Source organism: Wyeomyia smithii, chromosome 3 (assembly GCF_029784165.1).
Source record: "Wyeomyia smithii strain HCP4-BCI-WySm-NY-G18 chromosome 3, ASM2978416v1, whole genome shotgun sequence".
Lineage (NCBI taxonomy): Eukaryota > Metazoa > Arthropoda > Insecta > Diptera > Culicidae > Wyeomyia > Wyeomyia smithii.
The window spans coordinates 274,916,409-274,943,541 of record NC_073696.1 but is presented as its reverse complement, the minus strand read 5'-3'; the positions used below and the strand labels follow the sequence as shown (position 1 = coordinate 274,943,541).

The window sequence follows — 27,133 nt, the reverse complement described above, 5'->3', positions numbered from 1 at the left end:
TTATAGACTCAATTTATCAAATTTACTGCAGCTGAAAATTCAATTATTATTATTATAAACAAACCGATGCCATGTCAACTGATTTTTCAACATGGCTGACTATGCGTTTTGACATACCGTTGCACCATGTATCTATACATCATGATTACAAGATCAATGATAGAAATAATTTCCAGAATACACGCACTCAACGTGCGTAATTCTCGTGATGGCGATACTCATTTGACATGTTTGTTCAAGAATGTATTCAGACAGCGAGCCTTGGTAGCATCAGAGGAAGAAGAAGACGATTATCGCAGTGAAAAGTGGTTCTACCGTGACCATTTCGAAGCCTGGTACAGGGTGTTCAATAAATTCGAGACAACTTTTCATCGTGCTGTAGGTGCGCACCATGTGCATACTGTGTATTGGAATTGGTGTCAACCAACCAACCAACGATGTCGACTTGATGTCATTTGTTGTTTGTTTACCACGCACGATGAAGGAGTACCGTGACGTCGTAGAAAAGTACTTTCGCAGCACGCATGTCATAAGTTCGTGTTTTCTAATGAGAAACTCTTTGTATTGCAATAGCCGTACAATGACCAAAATGATCGGCTGTGGACATAACTTTGGCCAGCATTCCTTTGCCCCACGTGAATATCTCAAAGCGCGCGTCAGTGATGGTTTTGGGGGGCCGTATCCAGGCGTGCGAAGCTCCCATTCTAAAATCAACGCCGCGTACTATAAGACCGAGGTTCTGGAGAAGCATTGGAGTGATTTTCTCAATAAGACTTTATGGCCCCGGATCCTTTGGACTTTTATGTATGGACACAGATGCTAGTCAAGTAGAGCTAACATGCATGAGAACTATGGACCAAATCAAGGAGCTCATTTCCAATATCTGCGAAGAGATGCGTGCCGCATGCGATTCTTTTGAGAAAGGTCTCAAGCTCATCATACAGCACAAAAAGAGGGTGTTCCCAGCTAATATGTCCTAAGGGTTCTCAAAAAAAATGTTCAACACTTTTTCAACGTGGTTTCTAATTTATTGAACACTCTGTGCAATGGAATTCTTACGAAGTACCAAGAATGTATCCTCATGAACGACGAAAAGTACCTTTTTATTTTAAATTATTTTTTTTTATTTTTAGCTTTTTATCTGCGTGTCGTAGTGATTCTCACAGGGTTCAATGTGGGTGTCGCAGTGTTCCTCACAGGGCTCAACACGCTACTCACATCTTCAATATGAGTTCCAATACGCACAGCCTAGCTGCAAGGAATCGGACAGGTCACAGGTTGTGGTTAACGAAACGGCTTCCAGATATGGAGGCTTGGGGCGAGTATAATGATTAAGTACCCCCGAACAAGCAGCAGGAGTTAGTTAGGGCGAGAGATGCGTACTGGACTCTATACACACTTAAAACTGGATCTCGAGCTCGGCAAAAAAACATCCGAGTTAACTCGGCAAACTTTGGATTCAACCGGTATTTCAGAAAAAAAATGCCGGTTGCCGACAGTTGTCAGATCATTTTGCCGAGACTTCGTCCAAAAAACTAAGCTTGACGAATCTCGTCTCTATTTTTTGCCGAATTTATCGTTAAACACTGTTGATGCCGAGGTCAGCAAAAACATTACTGGTATCTCGGCACAAATTTTACTCGTTGCCGTGTTTCGGCAATACAGGTGTCATTCTCATGAACGAGTTGCCGCCATTTTTCTTAGTGCAAATTTATGCGTGTTACGGGTGAGTAAACAGGAATCGGATACAAGTTTGGCTGAAATTTGTGCAAATTACAAGTGTTTATAATCCGGTAGCCGAAAAAAATGTAGTACAGTTTGGGGGGAAGTGGCTGGAACTCAAAAAGTGTTATTTCAAATCGTGTGAATACAATATTTTATTTGTTTGAGGGATAGGCATTAGACGTAATTTTAGATTAGATGTTTAGCTCAATGCCCTACTGGCGAGCAAGATAAAGATAAGTATTCAAGATTTAGTATGAATAAATTTCTTTACTTACTCAAACTCATCGATCTTTTAATTTATCTTTTGAAAGAAAACTACCTGATTCACAGCAAAACTATTTTCTGCGATTGGATTCCACTGAAAAAACGGCTCTTTACTGTGCCGAACATTCAGCTTATATAACCGAAAGGTCGTTAGACTGGTTTGCCGCTTCTCGGCTGGATTTGCCGAGAGCACAGTTAACTGTGTACCGCGATTCTCGGCATAAAATGACATCTGTCAAATATTGGTTTTCCGAGATTCTCGGCAAAAGAGATTCAGCCGAGATTCGGCGAAAATTTTTAAGTGTGTACAATCTCTCCTAACGACTCCTAAAAGGCAAGTCGACGCCGCTATAAACGTCTCTGCGCCTGTACTCCAGGAGAAGCGGCCCAAGAAGCGTTTGTACTCCAGAGGAGCGGCTGAAGTAAGAAATGCGATTTCTGATCAGCCTCGTCACAAGACTAGCTATCGTCATTCCAGTAAGTTGACATGGTAAAAACTTACTAAGTAACTTTTAAACTTACTAAGTACCTTTACTACGAACATTCAAGGAGAAGTAACGGATCGCAACAATCAGCAACGACCTAGGCGACGAATAAAGGACACCGATTGGAAGTTCGAAACATATAACTGTAGATCGCTAAACATCCCGGATGGCGACAGGATCCTACTGGATCAGCTGAACCCCGTCACTGCAGGAATTTTGCCGCAAAAGGGAAAATGTACGAAGGATGTGTGGCCACAGGGCCCAGTACTACCAAAGCGGCGGTGATCAAGTGGCAGGCAGGATGTGTGTATTGAGAATTAGAGAGCCAGTTCTTCAGCTCCCCTTGGATTGGTAGTCCGAAGTGCATTTTTCCCCTGCAAGGACATCCACAAAGCCAATTGAAAATCACCTGACCAATGAACAACAAACCAAATTACGAGCATCAAACCATTACCTGAAGGTAAAGATGAGAGAGGAACGACAGGACCACGATTCTGAGACGTAAAAGCGCTAGCAGGAGGATCGTGACCATGAAGAGATAGAAAAGCTATTCACTGCTAATGATACGCGAAAGGTCTACGAAAAAATTAACCAATCCCGTAAAGGCTGCCGCAAGCCGCCTTTTGCAAGGATGTGGAAGGTAATCTCATCACGAATGATAGCGAGGTGGTCGAAATGTGGAAGCAGCATTTCGATGAACTTTTGAATGGTGATGCAACAAACAGAAGCAGAACTGGAACGGACCTGGGAGTAGTAGATGACAGGGTATCAGCGAAATTCAGCGGAAGATTGGGAGGCTGAAGAACAACAAAACCACTGGCAAAGACAGCCTGCCGGATGAGCTCTATAAACATGGTAAAGAAACACTTACTAGAGCACTGCACTGGGCCATCTTTAAGATCTAGGAAGAGAAAAACTGCCGGAAGAGTGGATGGAGAGAGTCGTTTGCCTCATCTATAAGAAGAGCGACAAGCTGGAGTGCTGCAACTATCGTGGCATTATGCGCATAAACGCTGCTTATAAAATACTCTTCCAAGTCCTATTCCAACGTCTAATACTTTCAACCAGGAGGTTTGTGGTGTAGTACCAGGCGGGTTTCATGGGAGCCCGCGCAACCACGGACCACATTTTGCAAAAATGTAGTGAGTACAACGACTTATCGACTTAACGGCAGCCTATGATACAGTTGTTCGAGAACAGGTAAGGCAGATCATGCAAGAGAACGAGGATATTATCCTGAATAAACTGACGCGGCTGATCAAGGCTACCATAAATATGTGTGATGTGGCACGTGCGTGTATCGGGGATTTTTTTGTTAGGGGATTAGAATTACGTTGTGCATTAATGTGAACTTTTGTAATAGTAAAAAGTAAAGTAAAGTATCGGGGATACTCTTGAGTCCCTTCGAGTAATGCCGAGGATTGAGACAATGCGATGGACTTGTTCTTGGAAAAATGGATTCTTCGCCTATAAACACTTGAAACCGCAGAGCTTACAACGATATATTGCCGTTCCAAGCATATTTGTCCCAGCATGCATAAGGTTTGTGTAGAACATGGAACTACTATGATTGGAACGGCAGTATATTGCAATGCATCTTTTTTTTTTTTTTAAGGGGGGATTTGTTAGTAGCTTAAGTATTTATGATAAATATTAATAAATAATGAGTATGTGTGTCCAATCACAAATGGTGACTTCTCAACACTGTTAGAAATTTGTAATTTTAATTGTTAGGATTTGTTTGATTTCGCAATTAGGACTTATCATTCGTAGGGATTTAAACCTACTTGTCAGAAAAGGGGAAGTAAACTTACAACTAACTTAATTGCTAACTTATTGGCTATAGAGAGAGCTTATCGTAACAATTGAGGATTGCAACGATTTTTGTCGAAAATTGTTAATAATTTTATTTGACATAGCTTCTAATGGTTCAACACCAGTAAGTCTATGTAATTCGAGTGTACCAAACCAAGGAGGACGCTTCAAAATCATTTTCAGAATTTTATTCTGAATCCTTTGTAGCGTTTTCTTCCTTGTTAAACAGCAACTTGACCAGATCGGTACAGCATAAAGCATTGCTGGTCTAAAAATTTGTTTGTAAATCAAAAGTTTGTTCTTTAAACAAAGTTTAGAATTCCTGTTAATGAGAGGATATAAACATCTCGTATATTTTATGCACTTGGCTTGTATACTCTCAATGTGCTCTTTGAAAATAAGTTTTTTATCATAAATTAATCCCAAGTACTTAACCTTGTCGGACCAACTTAAAATAACCCCATTCATCTTGACTAATTGTTTGGCTTGAGAAAAGAAGCCCTAGGCTTATGCGGAAAAATTATCATTTGAGTTTTAGAAGCATTGGGAGAGATTTTCCACTTTTGCAAGTAGGAAGAAAAAATATCTAAACTTTTCTGCAATCGACTGCATATGACACGAAAACTTTTTCCTTTTACGGAAATGCTTGTGTCATCGCAGAACAATGACTTTGTGCATCCTGGAGGCAAATCAGGAAGATCTGAAGTGAATATGTTGTACAGGACTGGACCCAAGACTGAACCTTGAGGTTCACCTGCTCTGACAGAAAATCTATCAGATTTTGAGTTCTGATAGACAACCTGCAGAGTTCGATCAGTAAGATGATTTTTTAAAATTTTGATTAGGAAAATTGTAAAATTAAAAGTTTGCAATTTCGCAATCAAACCTTTATGCCAAACACTGTCGAATGCTTTTTCTATGTCTAAAAGAGCAGCTCCAGTGGAATAACCTTCAGATTTGTTAGCTCGTATCATATTAGTAACTCTGAGCAATTGATGAGTTGTGGAATGCCCATGGCGAAATCCAAACTGTTCATTTGCAAAAATTGAATTTTCGTTGATGTGTGACATTATTCTGTTAAGAATAATTCTCTCAAACAGTTTACTTATTGAAGAAAGCAAACTGATTGGTCGATAACTTGAAACTTCTGCTGGGTTCTTATCCGGTTTTAAAATTGGAGTAATTTTTGCATTTTTCCATAATTTGGGAAAATATGCAATTTTGAAGCAGCAATTGAAAATTTTCACTAAAAATTCCATTGTGCTCTCAGGGAGATGTTTGATTAGTATATTAAAGATTCCATCGTCACCAGGTGCTTTCATATTTTTGAAATTTTTAATAATTGATTTAATCTCATTCAAGTTAGTTTCAATTATTTCTGCAGGTAAAAAATTCTGGGAAGAAATTAAATCAAATTGACGTGTGACTTCATTTTCAATTGGACTCACAAAATTCAAATTTGAGTTATGAACACTCTCAAACTGCTGAGCAAGTCTTTGAGCCTTTTGTTCATTGGATACAAGAAAACGTTCACCATCTTTTAAAACCGGAACAGGCTTTGAAGGTTTCTTAAGAATCTTCGACAGCTTCCAAAATGGTTTTGAATATGGTTTCAATTTTTCAACTTTAGTCTCAAAATTTTGATTTCTCAGAAGAGTAAATCTATGTTTAATCTCTTTCTGTAAATCTTTATAAATAGTTTTAAAAACAGGGTCACGAGAACGTTGATATTGACGTCTGCGGACATTTTTCAAACGAATTAGAAGTTGAAGATTTTCGTCAATTATTGATGAATCAAATTTCACTTGAGCCTTTGGAACAGAATAATTCCTGGCATCAACAATTGCACATTTTAATGCTTCCAAAGCGGAATCAATATTCACTTCGTTTTGCAAATCAAGCTCATTATTGAAATTTCTCTCAATATGAGTTTTGTATCTTTCCCAATTAGCCTTGTTATAATTAAAAACAGAGCTCATAGGGTTTAAAACTGATTCATGTGATAAAGAAAAAGTTATTGGAAGATGATCAGAATCAAAGTCAGCATGTGTGATCAAATCACTACATACATGACTTTGATCTGTTAGCTCCAAATCAATTGTTGAAGGGTTTCTTACAGAAGAAAAGCATGTAGGACTATTCGGAGACAAAATAGAATAGTATACTGAAGAACAATCGTTGAATAAAATTTTGCCATTGGAATTACTTTGAGAATTATTCCATGAACGATGTTTAGCGTTAAAATCGCCGATTATGTAAAATTTCGAACGATTTCTAGTGAGTTTTTGTAAATCACCTTTAAAATAATTTTTGAGCTCGCGTGTGCATTGAAATGGTAAATATGCTGCGGCAATAAATAAAATCCCAAGTTCAGTTTGAACTTCAATTCCCAAAGATTCAATAACTTTCGTCTCAAGATGGGGAAGAGCACGATGTTTGATTCGGCGATGAATAACAATTGCAACTCCACCGCCGGAACCCTGAATCCTATCATATCTATGAACCACGTAATTGGGATCATATTTTAATTTTATGTTAGGTTTCAAAAATGTTTCAGTAATAATTGCAATATGCACATTATTTACTGTTAAAAAATTAAAAAGCTCATTCTCATAGGCCTTCAATAAGCGAGCATTCCAATTTAATATTTTAATTGTTTTATTTAAAATCATTGCTAAATTTTAAATTAGAAACAATTTTAATAGTAAAATTTGTGCCTATTTGAATGGCTTCAAACATTGATTTTGCCTGCAACATGGCGTTCATAAGATCGAACATTGCCTGTTGCAAAAAAGAAAGTTTACCTGCCGTAATAGGCCCCAGGCAGTTGACATTAGAAAAAATATTTTCGGCAGCAATATAAGCTAGAGTGATAGGTGTACAATTATTTTCTAGCCTGTTTTGCTTACCCATATTAACGGTCATTTTCGAACTACCAACATTAGGCGGTAAAATGTTCGAACTACCTGTAACCTGTGCATATGTTAAACGGGTATACAAAGGAGTAGGTAAACTATGCGTCACTGGTACGCTTGGAGAATTTTGTTTTGAAGTTGGTTTTAATTGAGAAATTGAATTTTGTTTACCTTGCCTTGCCTTAACAATTGCTAAACGGACTGGGCATTGATAAAAATTTGACATATGGTTGCCGTTACAATTCGCACAGCGAAAATTTTTACTCTCTTTCACAGGACATGTGTCCTTTTTGTGAGAAGAGTCTCCACAATTAAGACATTTTTGGTCCATGTTACAGAATTTGGAACAATGGGCATAACGTTGGCAAGTACGGCATTGGGTGATATACTTTTCACCTCCGCCATACTTCCTATAAATTTCCCACTTTACACGCACATTATACAAAGCATGTGCTTTTTCAAAAAATTTTAAGTTGTTAACCTCATTGCGGTTAAAATGAATTAAATAATTAACAAGGGAAATTCCAGTTCTCTAACTGTTTTCGCCTCGTGATTTTTGTTTCATTAGAATTACTTGGGTAGGGGCCAAGTAATTCTGTTAAAGTAAGTTTGATCTCATCAACGGTTTGATCGTTGGTGAGACCTTTCAAAACAACCTTGAACGGCTTGGCGTTCTTGGTGTCATATGTAAAAAATTTGTACATCTTGTCAGTTAAATACTGAACAAGACGATCACGACCCTTTACTGAGTCGGCTAATAAGCGGCATTCACCTCTACGGCCAATTTGATAGGTAACTTTAACGTCAGAAACAAACGTTGAAAGTTCCTTTTTGAATATATTAAATTCAGAAGAAATAGTTACCACAATAGGTGGAACTTTCTCCTTTTTTAAAGATTTTATATTTTGTATAGTTTCATTATTGGTAACTTCCATTTCACCAGCTTCTTGCTCAGGCAAAATATCAAAAGGATTGTCACTACAGACACTCGAAGTGTCAGAAAGAGATGCCTCTCTTTTCCTCCCCGCAGCGATGCGAGGTTTCTTTTTCCGTCCAGCCATTTCAGGTGATACGAAAAAAGTTAAAACAAATTTTAAATTCAAAAGTAGGTAGTCTTGAGAAAGACTGATGGGAAATAACTTTCAGGTAGTCTTTAAAAGACACACTGACAAAACACAAACTTTGAAGCTATAGGCAGTCAAAGACCAGTCCACAAGCAACCGAAAAAACGTCTGATCTGTAGGACAGTTCAAGACGCACTGAATGCGATGGACTTACTTGTTCGCTTTTCAAAATCACCTTTGAAGATGTTATACGAAGAGTGGGACACGAGTGGTACGATTTTCACGAAGCGGGTTCAGCTTAAAGGCTTCGCTGATGACTTCGACATCATGGCACGAAACTTTGCGACGATGGAGGAAACCTACACCAGACCAAAAGCGGAAGCTAAGCGTATTGGACTGGTGATCGATGCGTCAAAACCAAAGTATATGAAGGGAAGAGGCTTTAAGGAGAACAATGTTAGCCTCCCACCCCCACGGTGATGAGCTGAGGTGGTAGACGAGTTCGTGTACTTAGGATCGCTAGTGATCGCCAACAATACCAGAAAGGACATCCGGAGACGCATTCAAGCGAGAAATCGTGCCTACTTTGTACTTCGTAAGACGCTGAAATCCAATCAAATGTACCTCAGCGCCCTTGGAGTTTTCGAATGGAGCTGCACACGCTGCTAGGAGAAACCCTCATTACGCATCTGGTTAAAATTAACAGAATGCGATGGGCCGGAGCCCAACACCGAGTGGAATGGGGCCGACTTTTTGATACAGCACGGACCACCCCGGCTCTAGTCTGCTAGGTAAGGTAACGAATTAACAGTTCCTGCGAATTTTCATGCCCCTAACCGGAAGTGCGTTAAAAGACCACAGAGTAATTGCTCACCGGGTTCGTTGTTTCTTCGTTTGCTTACGGAAAATTATCACTGATGTCTCGGAAAACCCTAGAGCTTCAACGACTGGGTAACTGTTAATAAGAGGTTTAAGAAAAGTGGACAGGTGACTCGGCATGCGACCGAAATAAAAAGATTCTGAAAGAAAATGGCCACTCAGAATAGCCAACAGATTATCCAAGTTGTATTCGAAGAAAAGTTCAAAATTTTGTTAAAACAAAATCAAAATATTTTGACGTGGGACTACGTCTTTCTTCACTATACTAAGGTACATTCTGGGAAAACTAGATTGAACATGTAACGTTTCTAGTTGGCGGAATGGAAGATTTTAGATGCTAATAGCGCTCAAACAACTATTCCGATTTCAATACTTTATATACCGTTGGAAAGCTAAAACATACAAGATTTGTATAACATGATAATTCAGTTACCATTTTATTATTACTCCGTGAAAATTGCGGGAAAGTTTGAAGGTCGAATATCCACAAACATTTTTCATACGATTGGTATATTTCCCTAACGCAGACTTCAAAAACATAGACGAAATGATTTCACGCATTCAGTTATTGGCTGGCAGTGCCAGCCAATTGGCATCGCATTCATCACCCAACGTAAACGACGAAGAAAGAAAGCAGAGATGCTTCCACGTGATTGGTTCTTCCCCCAATCACTCAAGTTCCCCACACTGAGTGACACTATAAAAGGACATTTCGTGTTGAGAGAAGCTCATTCCCTGGTCGACCGCCAAAGCGAACAGTTCGGCTTGCCTTCGATCTGAGTTGGACCCCACCAGTGGTAATCTAATTCAGATATCGTTGTTGGAATACAGCCTGAAACTGGACGTGATCGGCACTGGGGACCATTATGTGTTAGTATGTGTGTATGTGTATGTGTATGTGTGTGTGTGAATGTGTGTATATGTGTGTGTGTGAATGTGTGTGTGTGTGTGTTGTGTGTGATTGTGTGTGTATGTGTGTGAATATGTGTGTGAGTGACGTGTGTGTGAATGTGTGAGTGGCGTGTGTGTGTATGTGACTGGCGTGTGTGTATGTGTGAGCGGCGTGTGTATGTAAGTGGTGTGTGTACGTGTACGTGTGTAAGAAGCGTGGGTGTGTCTGAGGAGCGTGTGCTTGTGAGTAGTGTGTGTATATAACGTGTGTGTGTGTGTGTATAACGTGTATGTGTGTGCAAAAATGCTTTCATCCGAGGTAAATTTATTCATGACAGAATACTTTTATAGGCAACAAGTTAATTATTTTTCTTATTAGTTTGTATGCTATGGTTTATGACAGGTAAATGTGTTTTTGTGAAGTGTTCATGGATTGTTGTGTTTGGTATTTGTACGTTTGGTGTGTGTTATATACTATGGCTATGGCAGAATTAAATCTTTACACCCACAATAGTCCCACGTCAAGCCTACGTTTGGGCTCTCAAGCACATACCCTTTAACTTTTTTTCCCTATTCAACATTTTTATTTCATTATCATTGCTCCGTGATCCTATTTTTTGAGTCCAGATAATTAATGACTGACGCTTTATGCATTCAATTATAGCGATAAAGGCCCGAATACACACACGGCGTAATGATGCCTTCTCCATACAAATTAAAAGGCGTAATCGCGCCTTCCGTTGGGACGCCTCTCAACCAGAACCTTCTAGCTGTGCCTTTTAGTGGAGAAGGTAGTCGTCCGCGCATTCAGCTGCGTACTTGACTGCCTTCCGGCTAGACGCATCGTACCTTCCACACGGTCTTGTGTCGCCTTCTTTTGGCGAAGGTGCTGGCAACGCCGTGTTGTATCATTTTTCGCCTGCTGATGATTCTAGAAGTGTGTTGCCTTATTTTTTCTTCCAACAAACATAAACAAACATGAATTGGGTGGCATGACGATAAGAAGGTTAGCACACGGCGGGGATCGAGACGGCGTGATTGAGCTTTCCGTGTAGACGAGCGGAAGGTGTTAGATGCTAGAAGGCACACTCGAAGGTTTCAGGAAGGTACTGACAATTTTCGTCAGGAAGGCGTTGTCACGCCGTGTGTGTAATTGGGCCTTAACGACGATTAATTGCCCAAAACGTCTGAATTTTTCGCAACGTAATTTACTAAGTAACCAAAACATCAATTCGCTCACAGAAATTTAAATTTACGATCGTCTAGCGCCATGTAAATTTTTTTAGCAAGAAAAAAATATATTTTGAGCGTTTTAAAATTTGCACAATCATGTTACTAGGCAGGCTCTTTTTCGTTTACTTCGATCAAGTGACCCTCATGCCATGGCATACTATCAGATGCAGAACGGTCTCTGTCGAGTTTATAATACCACAGTGCAAATGAAACGAAACGATGCGTCGTCGTCGTTGTTGTCTAGGTAGCGCTGAACCTCTCTCTACCATGGAGGTTCATACATACACGCCACCTACAGCGCAGACGGTAAGTAGTTGTGTAGCTGTTGTGTTGCGTTTTACTAAAACACAAGATTGTTTACTGCGCTGCTACGGTGTATGTTAATACAAACCAATTGTTATCTGGTTCATCTAAATTTATACCTAATAACAGTGGCGCATGAAGATGACAGGTTTGAAACGGGAGCTAAAATTCATTCAAATGCCATAATTCGGATGGAAAATGTTCGAAAGTCATCAGTTATACCGAATATTCTAACACGCAAAAACTGGCGCTCAACCTTGAAGTGTGTAGCCTTACTGTTAGCGTATTTCTAGACTATCATGAGTTCGATGAGTTTGGTTATTTATTCATACTGCGCCGGAGTTTTATGTACGAAAACGTACACGAGCAATAACGACGCTTCATTAAATTCAACAAACTGCTAGATTTACATAACCTCACCGGCAACCAGTTTCGTTGTCGTCGTCGACGACTTTGTAGCCGCTGAGAGTCGATACAGGTCATGACCACCACATCGAACGAAGATCGCGCTAGAAGCACCCGGCCGGTACTCTTTTTGGCCTGATCGATTGCTCCGATCAGAACTAGAAAAGCGAAGCAGCTAGATACCGTTCCGATCATTAACTGCCATCTCATCGACGTGTGCGATGCTATGTGGCGCGTTACCAAACTCACCTTCGAGTTAGCCGTGCTTTTTTCACACCCTGCATCACCATCATATTGATACCGACATGCAACCCATACAACTGTGCTTGATTGCAATTAAACGGCTGAACGCAAATAATAATAAATAGCTTTGCGCTGTGGAAAAAAGCCCGATGATACATTATTCGAAAATGTTCCTCTAGTCTGAACACAAGCCTCCGCGTGCAATCGAAAATGGCGTCCAAGCACCGCTAGCACGTGGTTTCGAATGACCACGACATATCTCAGGAATTGAGTCTTCGGTTAGACAATAAAAAGAATTAAATTGAATCGTAAAACAACTATTATGTCTATAGTTCAGTTTTCAATCTCAAAGATTGCCAGCCACACATCCATAAATCACGAAAAAAGATTGAGGATGTGACTACTTCTGCTCTAGTTTTGTTTTATTTGTTTTCATCTAAATACCCGCATCGTTCACCTTCGTTGTGTTACAAGCTGTCAGTTGAGTTGTTCCGAGCTGCGTCAAAAAGAGCTACACTCGCGAAGTTAGCCGTCGGCCATATTGCGATGCGTGTGCCACATACGCCGAACACAACAAAATCGACGTCGGCAAATATGTTTACACCATCAGGAAGCAAACAATTGTTCCTCTTTGCCGTTCCGTGCACCGCAGCACCGATTGCTTACTTCCAAACAATTCAGTCCATCGCGAGCTGTCAGGTAGTTGTCAATTCAATAAAAAAGCAAACATGGCGACCTAATCAGTCAATGATGAATAATGATCACAGCTTTTCAATGCATAATGACTGCGACAATTTTTTGTCAATTTTAGTACGGCCAATCACGCGTAAAACAAGTCTAATAATAACCACTCATTGTCAAGCAGGAATACAACATGTAATACAAAAACGATCGTTCAGTGCAGTGTCGCCGATGTGTTAGTAGACGACGGAAACTAGACCGTCTAATCAACGAAACGAAACAAACACTATTTTCACCCAGCTTAGCCAAGAAAAATTCCAATACATACCGACCAGCCTCGCTAGCTCGTATTGGTTTAGGTTAGTGAGTTCCAAGTTGCCATGGCAACCGCGATTGTTAACTGCTATGATGCAGTTCTTTTGCTTCGTGAAACACTCATTCGATCGCCACATATACATTTACCGTTACGCACTCAAACGAAACCGAAAACCGCAGGTTCTCTCGCGGAATGATGTTGTAGATTCTACATGCTCCGTTTTTCTTTTTTTTTTTGTAAACAAATCCCAACGGTAACTCACGAGGTTACGGTCAGTTAGGTGAATTTCTCGCTGCATGTGGCTGAAACATACACCACCCTGGGGACAGCTATCATATGAAAAAACTAGACTATTACTAAATAGTAGGCGCTATCTTACTCATCGCAAAACAAATATGCATACACTGAGATGACGAGTCGACAAAATGCTTTATTTTTAATTGAATGTAATTGTGAGAAAATATTTCTCGGTACGACCGCTGCTATAATGGCGTCTGTTTCCGATTGATTTGATTGCTGCGAATCTGTCATAGGGTTAACTATACTATAATTTTAAGCAAACCGGGTTTTCAGGTATTAACCAGCCATCAAATTAAAAGCGATTCATTTGAAAAGTCTCGTGTTTGATATGACATACACACCAATACGTTTACGAATGAGTATCCGTTATGAGCGCTTAAATTATCAATTAAGATTGCTTTCGGTAGAGCTATCATCCGATTAACGAATTTTCACTGTACTGAATGTTGAATTAACGTTAGTCTACTGTAAAAATTTAAGCGCAACAATCGTTGACAACTGTCACAAATGAAAGCCAAGGCAAGAACAAAAAAACTAAATACAAGGTGAATTCCAAACCAAAAACCTCCGCCTAATCAGGTCACACAGTTTTTCTCCCAGAGACGCGGTTTATGACGCACAGCTGCGGTGCGTGGAACTCTGTGCTTACATGAACGTCTATTAGCAGCCCGAAGCTAGGGAGGGGGCCAAGCACGTCTGTTTCCTTGCTACCCCACCCTCAGAGTGCGCATCTTCTCCGGCAGTTTCACTTTTCTTGTCCAATAAAGCCTGGCAAATTATGACGGCCAATGGCCAGGGTGGTGAGCTGTCGGTTTTTAAAATAAACGCAGGAAGTGTGAGCAACTTACCGGCCGATCTGGGACACTTTCGGGCGCACGCGATGCGCTGCAGTAAACAGATGGCTGCAGGGGGAGCAAAGAAAGGAAGAGAAAAGAAAAAACATTTCGTCAGTGCAATGCAGGAGATGGAAAACTGTACAGCAATCAAATATCAAATCTGGCATGGCTAACAAGCCGACTAAATCGTATCGTATCGAATTTTGAATGTAAAAAATGTCAAAGTTCATCGATTGTGCCCCTTCTACAGAGGTCGTATCCTGCTTCGCAAACGTCAGACGACAGTTTTCTATACGAGAATCAACCCTTAACAGCTTCTTACTCTTCCTCTCGTCAGCAGTTGTTAGAACAAACGGTTTAGGTCTACTTTCCGATTCCCACTATTTCCACCGCATAGAGTTGCTTTTTAATTTAATGCTTCCTGCAATTCTTCACTTTATCTAACTTCCCGCATAAATGCATTCTGTGCAGGGCACTCTGCTCGAGTCCCCACGTGTCATCCACTTATGTATACTTTGCTCTCCCCAACTCTCCTGTTCTACATCTACGACGGCACCGGGGTGAACAATATAAACATGTTGATGTTACTGTTTGGCACTACGCGAAGGCTACTGTGTTGCGAGCGAGTTGATGATGACGATGATGTTACATAAAAAGAAAACAAACATGGCGTCCCAACCGGCACAGCAGTCGCCGCATAGACAGAGATAGGGCGAATGCTGCCGCTTCCCATCACTAATCACTGGTGTTATTTACAAGCGAGCTTCGCCGTGGTATCCCACGTGCGTCCCATTGTATGGTAGGCATTCGCCCTCCCAACACTTCATTAGCATTTTTGTTCGACAAGTTTTTTTCGAAAATAAAACAAACCACGTGGTAGCATTGAGGAAAAACGTGGCACCGACTCCATCTTTTGTACTCGACGGAAACCACTACTAGAGTGGCGTTTTTTTCCTTTCCACAATCGGTGCAGAAATTAACTTTAGTCAAAGTGGCGAATTCGCAAAAAATAAATCTTATCTAGTCCGCTCTCTCCCCACCAGTGGCGAAGCTATATAGCGCGTGAAATGAGGAAAGAATTTCAAGGTCAATTTTTTGTTTGTTTTTTTTTTTTCCTTCATATCAACAGTTTTTATATACGTACAAGCTTATACCTCTCTTCGCGACGCCAACCCCATCTAGATAGACGACGTCAGAGAGACATTTCAAAGCAACTGGTTTAATCACGAAATCAAATGGCGATATCGAGAGCGAACAAACAAAAGCGCTGCTCACATTATGTTAAATTTTTTCCGAATCTCGATTGTGTGGAAAAAATCTCATATTTTCAAACAATCTGTTGATAAATCTTATCTATCAGGACGTTCTTTTCGATTGATGTAATTCTTGAACATCAGTTCTATTCACACCGTGCGCTTCAACATATTGCAAACTATCAATCGATTTTGACAGAATACACGTGTCAAACAACGCATTGATCACAGCATGCGATAAGTTGAACAAATTTTTTTGACAGTTCAAAGTATTTAGGTAGTGTTAGAATTCAAAATCGAATCGTTTTTACGTCGACCGAACTTAAATTTAATTTCGAGGTAAAAAGTGATAAAGATTAATTCTACACGCAAAAGTTGAAGTCTTGTACAATCATTGTGTCTTCCCGATTCGCACAAATGTTGCACAGAAATCGCACAATAAATGTGTGAAACGCATAACGCAACAGTTGTACTGCGAATACATTGACATAGAATGAAATCAGAATATGTATCATATACCGACACTTTATTTCCCACGTCGAGTGTATTAGTGGCTAGACTAGATACATCACATACAATTTGCAGGTTGCTCTTTCGCTTCTCTTTCGGTTCGGATTGCGACGCGCAAGGCGATATCTCGTTGCTTCAAGAAATGAGCGAGACACCCGTGCTGTTGTTAGTCTCACTCATACTGTCGGTGCGTGCTTGCTGCTATTCAGAGGAATGCATGAAGAAGAAAAATTATCTCGAAAGCGTGTGTGCAAAAGACTTGAAAAGCGTAGCATTTGTCTCGTCCTCAAGCAGAAAGGAGGAGAATAATTTTGCTTCTCGCTCGCTTTGCAATGCTGCTTGATACCAGTTGAAACTGTTTAGGTGTAGTAGTTTGGAGCTGCCACATACATTGGAGAAACGCTAGAGCATTAATTGCGTTATGCCCAACACGCAATCATTGTACTGGTTCCGAATTACATCAAAAATTGCGCTAAAAACGCACAATTTTGTACTGGTTTCGCACCATCCAACTTTTGCGTGATGCATTCGATAATTTACTGTAGCATGATCGAATCAAATTTAACGAGAACTACAATCCAAACCTTTAAACATATAAATTGTCAAATGACATTATCATGCGTTGCCATTATTGATATATTAATTTATTAAATAAGCGAACAGCAGTTCTGAAACCGCCATGAAAAATGGTTTTATATTGAATAACGACAGTAGAGATCCTGACACTACTATTGCTTAACTGGAAATTTCATCGATTGAGTAGAAAAGAGATCAAGACAATTTCTTCTTATGATACGCAATACGAATGAAAATAACAGTAACGAAAATCGTCCACTTCCAAATTCTTGAAACTCGGTTAATTCCAACGATTTGTCTCATTTTTTCATCAATCGATTGGAAAATTAGATAAAATTCCATTTAATTTCGAGCAATCAGAGCTGAAAACAAGATCAAATATCATCGAATGTGGGTACCCGAATATCAACTCCACACGTCATTTAGAATTTCAAGATGGTGACTTCCGGTTTCGAGAAAATTGACTAAAATGACCGAATACCACCTAATATAGATATTTTCAGAATAGAGATGACACTCAGTGAGCGAGAATCAACTTCAGAGGCCATTTCAAAGTTCAAGATGGTGTCAACTGGTTCCTTGAAGACAGCGTAGAATGATTGATTACCACCTAAAACAGGTGTTTCCCGAATCGAAATGATGCCCAGAGGCCGTAAATAAATATCAGACGCTATGTTAAAATCCATGGTTGCGACTTCCGGTTTTCGGAAATCTGCATAAAATAAACAAAAACAAATAGATAAATAAGTAAACAAATCGACTCCAAACGTCATTTTGGAATCCAAGATTGTATCTTCTAGTTTACGTAGAACAGCCTCAAAATGAGTTGAAAAAAAAACAGGACTACAATTTCCCGCTTTACATTGTCAAATTGAATCATCACAATCGAATTTATTGCCTAATCTATCGGCAGAAATAAATTGACACGAAACAGGCTGTCGTAATTCTACGTTAACCATGCGGTCGTGCCTTATACACAACCTCTACAACCTTTTTTTCACTATTAGCGCATTATTTTCCTATTGCAATAAGAATAGAAACCAAGTTTTAAGGCTTCATCAGTTTTCTTATTTTTTTTTTTTTTGAACTAGTTCATTAAGGCAGACAATGTGTGCAGCAGGGTAAGCGAAAAATAAGCGAACCGAAAATATGATACAAATTTGGAAAAACGCATCCCGACGGGACTCGAACCCGCAATCTTTTTGTCTCTGGCATGGTGTTTTGACCAATTAAACCAACGGTGACGGTGGTACGGTTTGTTTTGAATTAGTGCCTTGAAGAAACTTCTTGTCACTCAATTGTTGTCTATTACAGGCCTTCTTCACCCAACACCTTGAAATATTTCAGTTTCTACTTGCTGGCGCTGATTATTTTCGCTCTGTTTATTATTATTTATCTATTATTTTTAATCCTTTTTTCAGTTTTTTTTTCATTCTCTGATGTACTTATACTCTGATATTAATTTTTAATTCCTGCCGAACTTTCACGTGTTTTGATAAATTGTTTACATCACTAAAAAAGTATAAGTCTAAGTGTGCCAACTGTGTAAAACAGTTTGATTTTAAAAAAAATTTGTTTACTTAACATTTATATTTTAGCAAGAATAAATTCAACACCAATTCGGTGCAGGATACATCAACTCTTAGTCGAAGTACAAACGTCATGACTTTCACTGTTAAATTCATCCCTGAGTTAGAATGTTTACCAAATTATCAATTTTGAGATTTTAATGTTATCCTTCGGTTCATATTATTAGATTCTGATTGATACGTGCATCAAAAACGCATTGAATAGATTTGATAACCACTATTTAGGGTTTATAATTGTATAACTTCCGACAAAAATCATGAGTGAGATGATGAGTCAACTTAACTAACTTAGGTTATTGATAATTTATACTTTTCAACTATCAGCCATGCAATCTTTCACTAGGCATCATATTTAAATGTAGAAGTAAGATATTTTTGCTCGTATGTTTTCTAGGAGAGACTTCAACTCTCAAGTTTAAGGAACGAATAAACAAATAAATGGAATCCAAAACACTTTTGTACAAAAATAAATTATTTTATGGACCACATATAAAAGTCACGAACGGTAGTACACAGACAACTTCTGCTGCTCCGGCTTGGTATCGTGCGGTCTATCGGTTGCAGTCGTATCTTGCAACAATTTATCCGAGCCGGTCTTCGCCGGCCATTACACCACCACCGGTGCAGACGATCCACATACCTTGCGTTATTTTGGACGCAAAATTTGGCACTTTCTCGGTTACGAGAGGAAGGAAAAAAGGCAACGAAAAAACACATATGCGAGCACATTCTTCGCTGACATTTGGCACTGCAAACAGACAAATATGGGTCAAATCACGCTCCCAGACTGAGCATCTTTGATTAGTCAGACCGTAATGAATGCTGTCAAATAAAAATAACACTGTCTAGTGGATCCGCTTCCACATTGCAGTGAATTACGATTTGGTTCTGATGGCGGACATTTTCCACGATCGTAACTGCAGTTGCATCGCGATTGATGACGATGGAATGCAATTGCCGCATTGGCGACGCAGAAGATGAATATGAAGTGATCGAGACAATCAATTCACATTTCGTGATACCGTGTTTATCCAACAGTTTTACAATCATTGAATTAACTTTTTATTATATCCAAAACTTCATTGCTACACTTTGTAGTCTCGAACGCAATCAAATACGCCTTTTTTCATTCTTTTCCTAGTTAGCGTGAGGAATTCGTCATCAATGGTGCACACAAATCGTGATATATTTCGCAGTTAGAACTGATACAAAATGTAGCAATTTCTCAGTTAGCAACCTAATTTTCACTTACCTTTTCGATCTCCACCCGGCGTTAGCGTCCAGCAAATCAATTAAACCTGCAACCAGAAAATCGGCACAATTTTGCACACCACAAACACTTTTCCTGCTGTACAGCACAAGTGCCTACTTTAGCTCGAAGTCGAATGTTGGAGCCGCTTCTTCTGAGCCGACGAAGCGCGAGTGCCCCCGAGATGCCTATACACACGGACGGCTCTGCAACGGTGTGCTGCTGCCGTATAGTACACACTTCACGCCAGTAGAAATAGTAGGCCCTACTTGCCAGAGGTCGAGGGCGTGCAAGGAAGTGAGGGCGACGCACGGCATCCACGACTAATGGAATCTCTATTGAACATTCATTGAATTTGCTGTTTCTTGGCTGGCCAGGGCTATGCTTCCAAACTCAGATCCACTTGCAGAAGCGATTACTTTTGTTGATATTCTGTAGAAGCTGTTTCACGCTTCTGATCATCGTGTTATTATTGACGCTGCCAGTTTCAACTAGGGCACTACGACACACATTTTGCAAACCTGTGTGCGTGGGTTTGCATGATGGCATCCTAGTAGGTGTGCGTTTCGCGAGAGTGGCTAGAAAATAAACAACAACAAAACATTTTCATCGTCGTGGCGTTTGCACTCCCACTGTCAATATGGCGTTTTGAAGGAAAGAAAGAAAACCGCATGGTTTTCTAGGTTATTGCCGAATCTGATCGTCATGTTCATTTTTGGCCCGTCACAAGTTAAAAAATGACGCATTGTATCCGAGGTGATGGTTACCACCGGCAGGAAAGACCTTGCGGGTGGAGGGACGGATTTGTTTATGTCTGCCCTGTCTGCACACACGTGTACACATATAAGGACATTTTAAGCGTTTGAAATGTATCAAAACAAATAGTGAGCGTGGCCTGAGATTTTCTTTAGAGCAGTGACGTGACATGACCAGTTTCTGTCGTGCAACATGAGTTGCGTATTTGAATTTATCGTTTTCAGTAATATGGCGTACGTATTGCCTAGGTGCTGCATCTTACTCTTTGTTTTAAATAAAATTGCAATGTTGATGGATAAAACGGAAAGAGGATGAAAAAACCTAACGGTGGCAATTAAATTCCATGAGTCATTGGAATGGCCTTGTTATGTTATGTTATTTTTGTAAGACACACAAACGAAAAGGTAAATTAGAATTCTGGTCCGATGATTTTCGGTTAAATTACAAAATTGTCTTCAAAATCCGTTTTACAACAAATAAATTTGTAAACTTTGATTCTACAATATCCGAATTATGAGTTATAAATTAAATTTATTTCAATTTTTAAATCCTGAATGTTCAAGCAACGTTCTACTCGTGCACTTACGAGTGAATGATAATGTGATTTTGATCATAATCATAATTTTGTTCTCCTTCCGGTGCTATGTAAAAAAACTGAAACATGATTTAAGGCCATCAAAGCACAATTCAGTTTAATTAGTTCGAGCATATTGCGTCCCAACACGTTTTGCCTGATTGAATCGTAATTATAGTCAAACAGATTGAAGGTCCGAACAATACATAGCAAAATTTTACACGGAACAAATCAGGGAATGTTAATTCTTCGATAGTTGCTACAATCGAGTCGAGGGCCCCCTTTTTCTGTATGCCTAAAGGGCAAAAGTGCCACTGTGACAGGACGGTTTGTCTTTTGTGGCTGGCCCCGATTGTTTTACACAGATTATAAGATGCTCGAGCTCATTGATGGAGTTGAGCCAGTTGGTTGTAAGCCTGTGTCCCAATTAGAAACTACATGGTTGATGAAATCAGTGACCGTTTTGGGATTGGTACTCCATACCTGGTATGGGACCATCCACATAACACGTGGACAGCTTTGAGGGGGAGTCTGTGTGATGTCCACGGCCCATACAAAATTTTTAGAATTTATATGGGCGGTTGTCCGAAGGGGGGTGGGGTTAAAATCGTTAAAAAACTGTCCACGTGGTATATGAATGGCCCCTATGGAGTTAAAAGGTAACTTCCGAAGAAGTTGAACCTAGACGAAGCAAAAGCCAAGCAGATGCGCTGAACTCTCAGGTTCAGCGTTGCAGAACCGGCAATTGTCAGTTAAAATTTTTTGGCGAGTTCAGGTCCAATGAATTGCAGAGCAGATCCTTCTCTTGCTGGGTTGTCGGCTTGTTTATTTCCTTCGATTCCGCAGTGACCGGAAACCCAAAAAAGCATAGCATGGTATGTCTATAGTTGCATTATAGCTATATCGTACTAGAGATGTATATTACCTATACCTCTGCTTGAAAGACGGTTGGCCACGAGGTAGTAGTCCTTATACCTGGTCCGTCAATCCCTGATCCAGTTCGAGCCATCCGTGTAGAAACGGATGGTGCCTGATGAAAGACGGAACGTCAATGTTTGACTTCGCTTCCATCCAGTCCGAGCCTGTTGTTAGTTGTTAGATTGAACTCCTTCAGGATGCTTAGATGGCCCGTTAGGTATTTCTTTGCAGCCTTAGTGCACCAAGCTCTACCTCCTTCTTCACATGGAGATGCAGAGGCAGTAAGCTGAACATGGCTTCCATGGCTGCAGTCGACATTGCGCGCAGGGCACAAGTAACTGAAAAACAGCCCAATTGTTGAGCTTTGGTAAGTTTCGCCTGGGCTGTCGTTTCATTTACCTTGGGCCACCATACAAGGGCATTGTAGGTGGCCGAGCAATGGTGATGTGAGATCGGAGCGCTAGCTGTGATTTCCGCCCCCAGGTCTTGCTGAGCAGTGTACTGCAAGTCCGGATAGCTGAAGTTGCCTCCTTGATAGCGTAGTCTAGTTGTGCAGTACAGTTCAGTATCCAGAATGATTCCAAGATATTTGCATGCATCCTTCGCTTGGCAAAGAGTATAATGACTGTTGTAGCTGGGTTAACGTTAAGCCCTTCTTCTAAGCGCAACTGAGAGGTGGCGTCAAGAGCCACTTGCATACAATCAGATAGAGTTGCCGAACAATAAGTTCTATATCATCAGAATAACCAATGACTTCGTAGCCTAGCTGCGATAGCTTGGTTAGGAGAGAAAACTCCTCCCTGAGGATACCCTTTCACTGCCTCTACCGTGACAGACCTATCTCCAAATGCAGCTGTGATCTTCCTGCTAGAAAGCATTGCTTGGATTAAGTTCATTGCACTGCCTCTTTATATTTCAGTTACTTCTCGATCTTCATCACTAGGCAGTGCAAAGCGGTTTAAGTAGATTTACCTTGAAGATTTGCATATTGATGCTTATGCAAGGGTAACTCCTTTAGAAACTCGCTGCGGATGTAGTTGTCCGTATTTTTTCCATCAACTTGAGTAGAGTCGAATTTAGACTTGTAGGTCTGGAGGCTTTGGGCAATGTTTCGTGTTTTTGCCCGGCTTTGGTATGAACACTACCTTCACGTTTCGCCAATTATATCCAAGAGTCAAGCTCGAAAAAAGCTGATGATTTTGGACATGATGAGCCCGTCCGATTTTTGCAGAAGTTTAGTAGCATGCCATCCGGTCCTGGAGACTTCAACGGCTCAAGAGAGCTTAGTGCCCAGTTGATACTAGCCTCCGTGAACAGTCGACAAGCGACCGTGAACAGTCGAGTTTCATTAACGAAAAGTTTGCAGCAAAAGCTTCCGTGGTCCAGTCCTGTAGGTCACTTGCTGCGATGTCCACTTCAACTGGAGTTCGATTATTTTTCTCTGGATTCCTGGAGTTCTTCGAGAGGGGTAGCCTCGATATAAAATCTGATGGTCTGAAAAGCTGGGTTCATCAGAAACATACCAGTCTTTTACTTTCTCCTTTATCGAGGCGCTACATAGAGTGAGATCTAAACCTCTTGTCTAACAGCATTACTAAAAGTTGGGTCGTTCCCTACATTGCATACATTAACAGGTAGAATCCGCTATCTCCAAGATGAAATTTTCTACGTCACCCAGCTCAGATGGAATACCATCCTGTGTCCTGAAACGATGCACGAGCTCATTACTCCAGCCATTGACGTTACTTTTCAACAAGTCTCTCCGTGAAGGCAAATTCCCCACCAGCTGGAAATTGTCAATCATGTTCCCTGTGCATAAAAAAGGAGAAAAGCAAAATATTGCAAACTATCGCGGCATAACGTCATTATGTGCTTGCTCCAAAGTATTTGAGATCGTTATGAATGAAGTACTGTTCTCGAGCTGTAAAAACTATATATCAGCTGACCAACACGGGTTTTACCCCAAACGATCCGTTTCCACGAATCTGGTTCAGTTTACTTCATACTGCCTACGTAATATTGATGCCGGTTCTCAGGTTGACGCAATATATACTGATCTAAAAGCTGCTTTCGATAGAGTTGATCATGGCATATTGCTTCTAAAATTAAGTAAACTTGGTATCTCCGATGGTCTTATTAGTTGGTTCAGGTCCTATCTCACGGACAGACGGCTTTGTGTCAAGATCGGATCCGTATCATCTAAAAGCTTCTCCAACATGTCAGGCGTACCACAAGGAAGCAACCTCGGTCCACTTCTGTTCTCAATATTTATCAATGAACTGTCGATTTTACTGCCACCGGGATGTCGGCTGTTTTATGCGGATGATGTAAAATTATACAAAACTGTGAAACGCATCGATGATTGTCATGTGCTCCAACAATGGATCAACATTTTCGAAGAATGGTGCTCGAGAAATCTTCTAACGATTAGCATCAATAAATGCAATGCAATAACGTTCCATCGAAATCTGAACCCAATCATTTACAACTACAGCATTTCCAACCAACCTCTTGTACGAGTTGACCACATTCGAGATTTGGGAGTAATACTCGATTCTGGACTCTCATTTCACCTTCACTACGACAAAATAATTACTAAAGCCAACAGACAGCTCGGATTTATGTTTAAAATATGTAACGAATTTTGCGATCCTCACTGTATGCGGTCGCTGTACTGTGCTTTAGTGCGCTCGATTTTAGAGTCCAATGCAGTTGTGTGGTGCCCATATCAGCACACTTGGAAAAACAGATTTGAATCAGTGCAGAAGAAATTCGTAAAATACGCTCTTCGACGTTTGCCATGGCGAGATACAGTGAACTTGCCACCATATGAACACCGGTGTAACCTGTTGGGTCTAAGCACACTAGAACACAGGAGATTCGTTGCTCAGGCTGTTTTTGTCGGAAAAATACTGAAAGGAGACGCTGATTCTGAGCAAATTCTGACGCAACTTAATTTTTACGCACCTGAAAGGACTTTACGGCAGCGGGATTTTCTCTCTCTCGATGCCCGGCGTACGGAATACGGTCGCCATGAGCCGATCCGTTTTATGGCTACCAGCTTCAATGAGGTCTACCACCTCTACGATTTCAACTTCTCTAATGCGGCATTTCAACGTAAACTTCTGAATAGAGGGCGAGAACTTCAATGACGAGAATTTTACGAAATTAACTATAAAATTAATGATAGATTTATACTGACTGACCAATCAAATCATGTAACTTGTTCTTTTTTTTTGTATTCGTTCTTGATTATACTTTGTAAATGATTTTGTAGAGTAAGAAAAGATATGAGGTTTTTATGCCTTTTTGAGTAACATACTGTGACTCAAAAGGGCTTTTCCTCATCACGAAAAGTTCATTGAGGCATATTTAGCCAGATGAAAACATCAAATAAATAAATAAATAAATAAATAAATAAATAAATAAATAAATTAACATTGATAGAAGTAAGGTAATCAAGCAGGTACTCACTTTGTGTGTTGACATCCGAACTACCCCAGACTGCATGGTGAGTGTTGGCATCGCAACCGACGAGAAGCGGCTTTTGATGCACAATGCACAATGGGTGTGACTTCGGATGGCCGTTAGCCGTTGGGACTTCCACCGTAATGGCAACCAAATCCCGTTGAATGAACCCTGTAATGAGAACAAATTAAATGTTTCTGTTCAACAGAATTACAGTCCTAAGATTCGGCTTGGTTCGCAATAGATCAACTAACCTTTTGCGTAGGTTAAGCCAAGGATCCTGGTTTCGTGGACACATGATACCTGGATCAGCGCTACGAATTGCTGATCCTTGGTGAATCTCCTGCAAAAAACTCTAGAAGCGCCCAGCGTATATTGCTCACGTTGTTGACGACGCGTCCTTCATCGGATCTTGTTGAGTTCCGATTGGCGGACCGGTGCCATCAGCGGTGATACTGGGTTGGGTTGTCTGAGTTTCCTCAGTATCAAGCTCCCGTTGCAGTAGACGGTAGGCGACAGAAATGCGACTCTCACGTATAGATGACGATGTGCGGCTCTAAGGGTCGCGACTGGTCAGATGCTCACGCTTACTCCTCTTTCAATTTTACGGCAGAACTTTCTTCGCTATCGCGGGAGTGCATAGTACTGGTGGTAGCGGGGCACTCCCAAAGGGAGTCTACCCTACCTACCCTGCTTTTGCACCAGAGCCTTTCGCACAGGTGTTAGAGGACGTCTACCAACCTGCCGCATGCGCGCGCTGCGTGTTCTGTGCCGCCATTCGGTGGATCTACTACCCAAATCTCAATACTTAGATTCGACAAGCTTTCACGCTCTCTATCAGCCACCGTGTACTTCGTTTTGGTATAGTTGATGCTGAGACCAATTCTCACTGCTTCCCGTTCAAAAAGCATGGATGCATTCATTTCCACTTGTAACCTGTGCGGTTACAATTTTAGCATCGAGTGGAAAATTTACTTAATTATGTGTAACGCTGCAAGAGCGTGTACGCGTAAAAATAACCCTAATTTTGGGTCCTGCTGCGAGAGAGTGTATAAGTGAAAATTACCCGCATTTGGACACTCCCGCAGCAGCGTGTACTTGTTATGACAGTTCTCACCACTTGCGCTGAATATCGTTCACGTAAATTTGTTTAAATTCGTTCGTTTTTTCGTTTGTGAACGATATTGTCGCGTTTAGTAGGGCCGATAATTTTTTATTTATGTTTGTGAATTAATGTTTAGGGTTAGATAGGCCGGAATTTCCCTCTAGCTGTAAAAAGGTGATGTGCTGAATGCTGACTTCGACGTCACGGCGGGTTTGTTGTGGTCGGCAACAGAGGCATCCATCGCGGGAAGAGTTCAGTTTAGCCTCGACCACGGTACGACACGCGTCGTTTGGTTTACGTTTCTGTGCGCGTTTTTTTCACTGTTAGATTTTTACAGTTTTTGTCTCGCAAAAAGCGAAGGTTGTGCCGCTTTGTATTGTGTAAGTCCAACGAAGGTTGTTCCGTTGGCCCGTGGATCGTGTGCTGCTGTTGTGTGTTGCTCGCCGGATTGGTAAGCAGTGTTTGCTACCCCGGCTAATCAACAAGGAGCGGAAAACACCACCCGCCGAAGACCATCGTTGCAGCTGCTGGTGGATGCCGCTATCTCGGGAGCAGCTCGGAAGAAGCACCAGATGTCTCCATCAGAAGAATAGGAGAAGCCACTTACGACAGCTGGAGGAAATAAACCCGATAAGTTTTTGTCTATTTATTTTGTTTGTGTCCACCTTCAGTGTTCTAGCAAAAATCCGAAAGTCCGTTAGAAGTATGGCCGCCCTGTAAGGGTTTCGCCGGGCAAATTTTCGTGTGTACAGGGTGACCCCCTGTTACACACTGCTTAAG

General features: G+C 40.7%; 1 protein-coding gene across 4 annotated transcripts in view; it reads right to left on the bottom strand.

Annotated features, from left to right (window-relative positions):
• LOC129729594 (uncharacterized) overlaps window positions 1-19,981 on the bottom strand; it is a 114,426-nt gene extending 94,445 nt beyond the window's left edge. For 3 of the 4 annotated variants that reach the window (XM_055688282.1, XM_055688287.1, XM_055688284.1), the window contains exons 1-2: window positions 19,536-19,981; window positions 14,368-14,421 (exon numbers count right to left, since the gene is read on the bottom strand). The gene's annotated coding sequence lies outside the window, so the exon portion shown is untranslated. The remainder of the gene's footprint in view (window positions 1-14,367; window positions 14,422-19,535) is intronic. The other variant, XM_055688283.1, reaches the window with a different exon arrangement.
• Window positions 19,982-27,133: the final 7,152 nt, after the last annotated feature.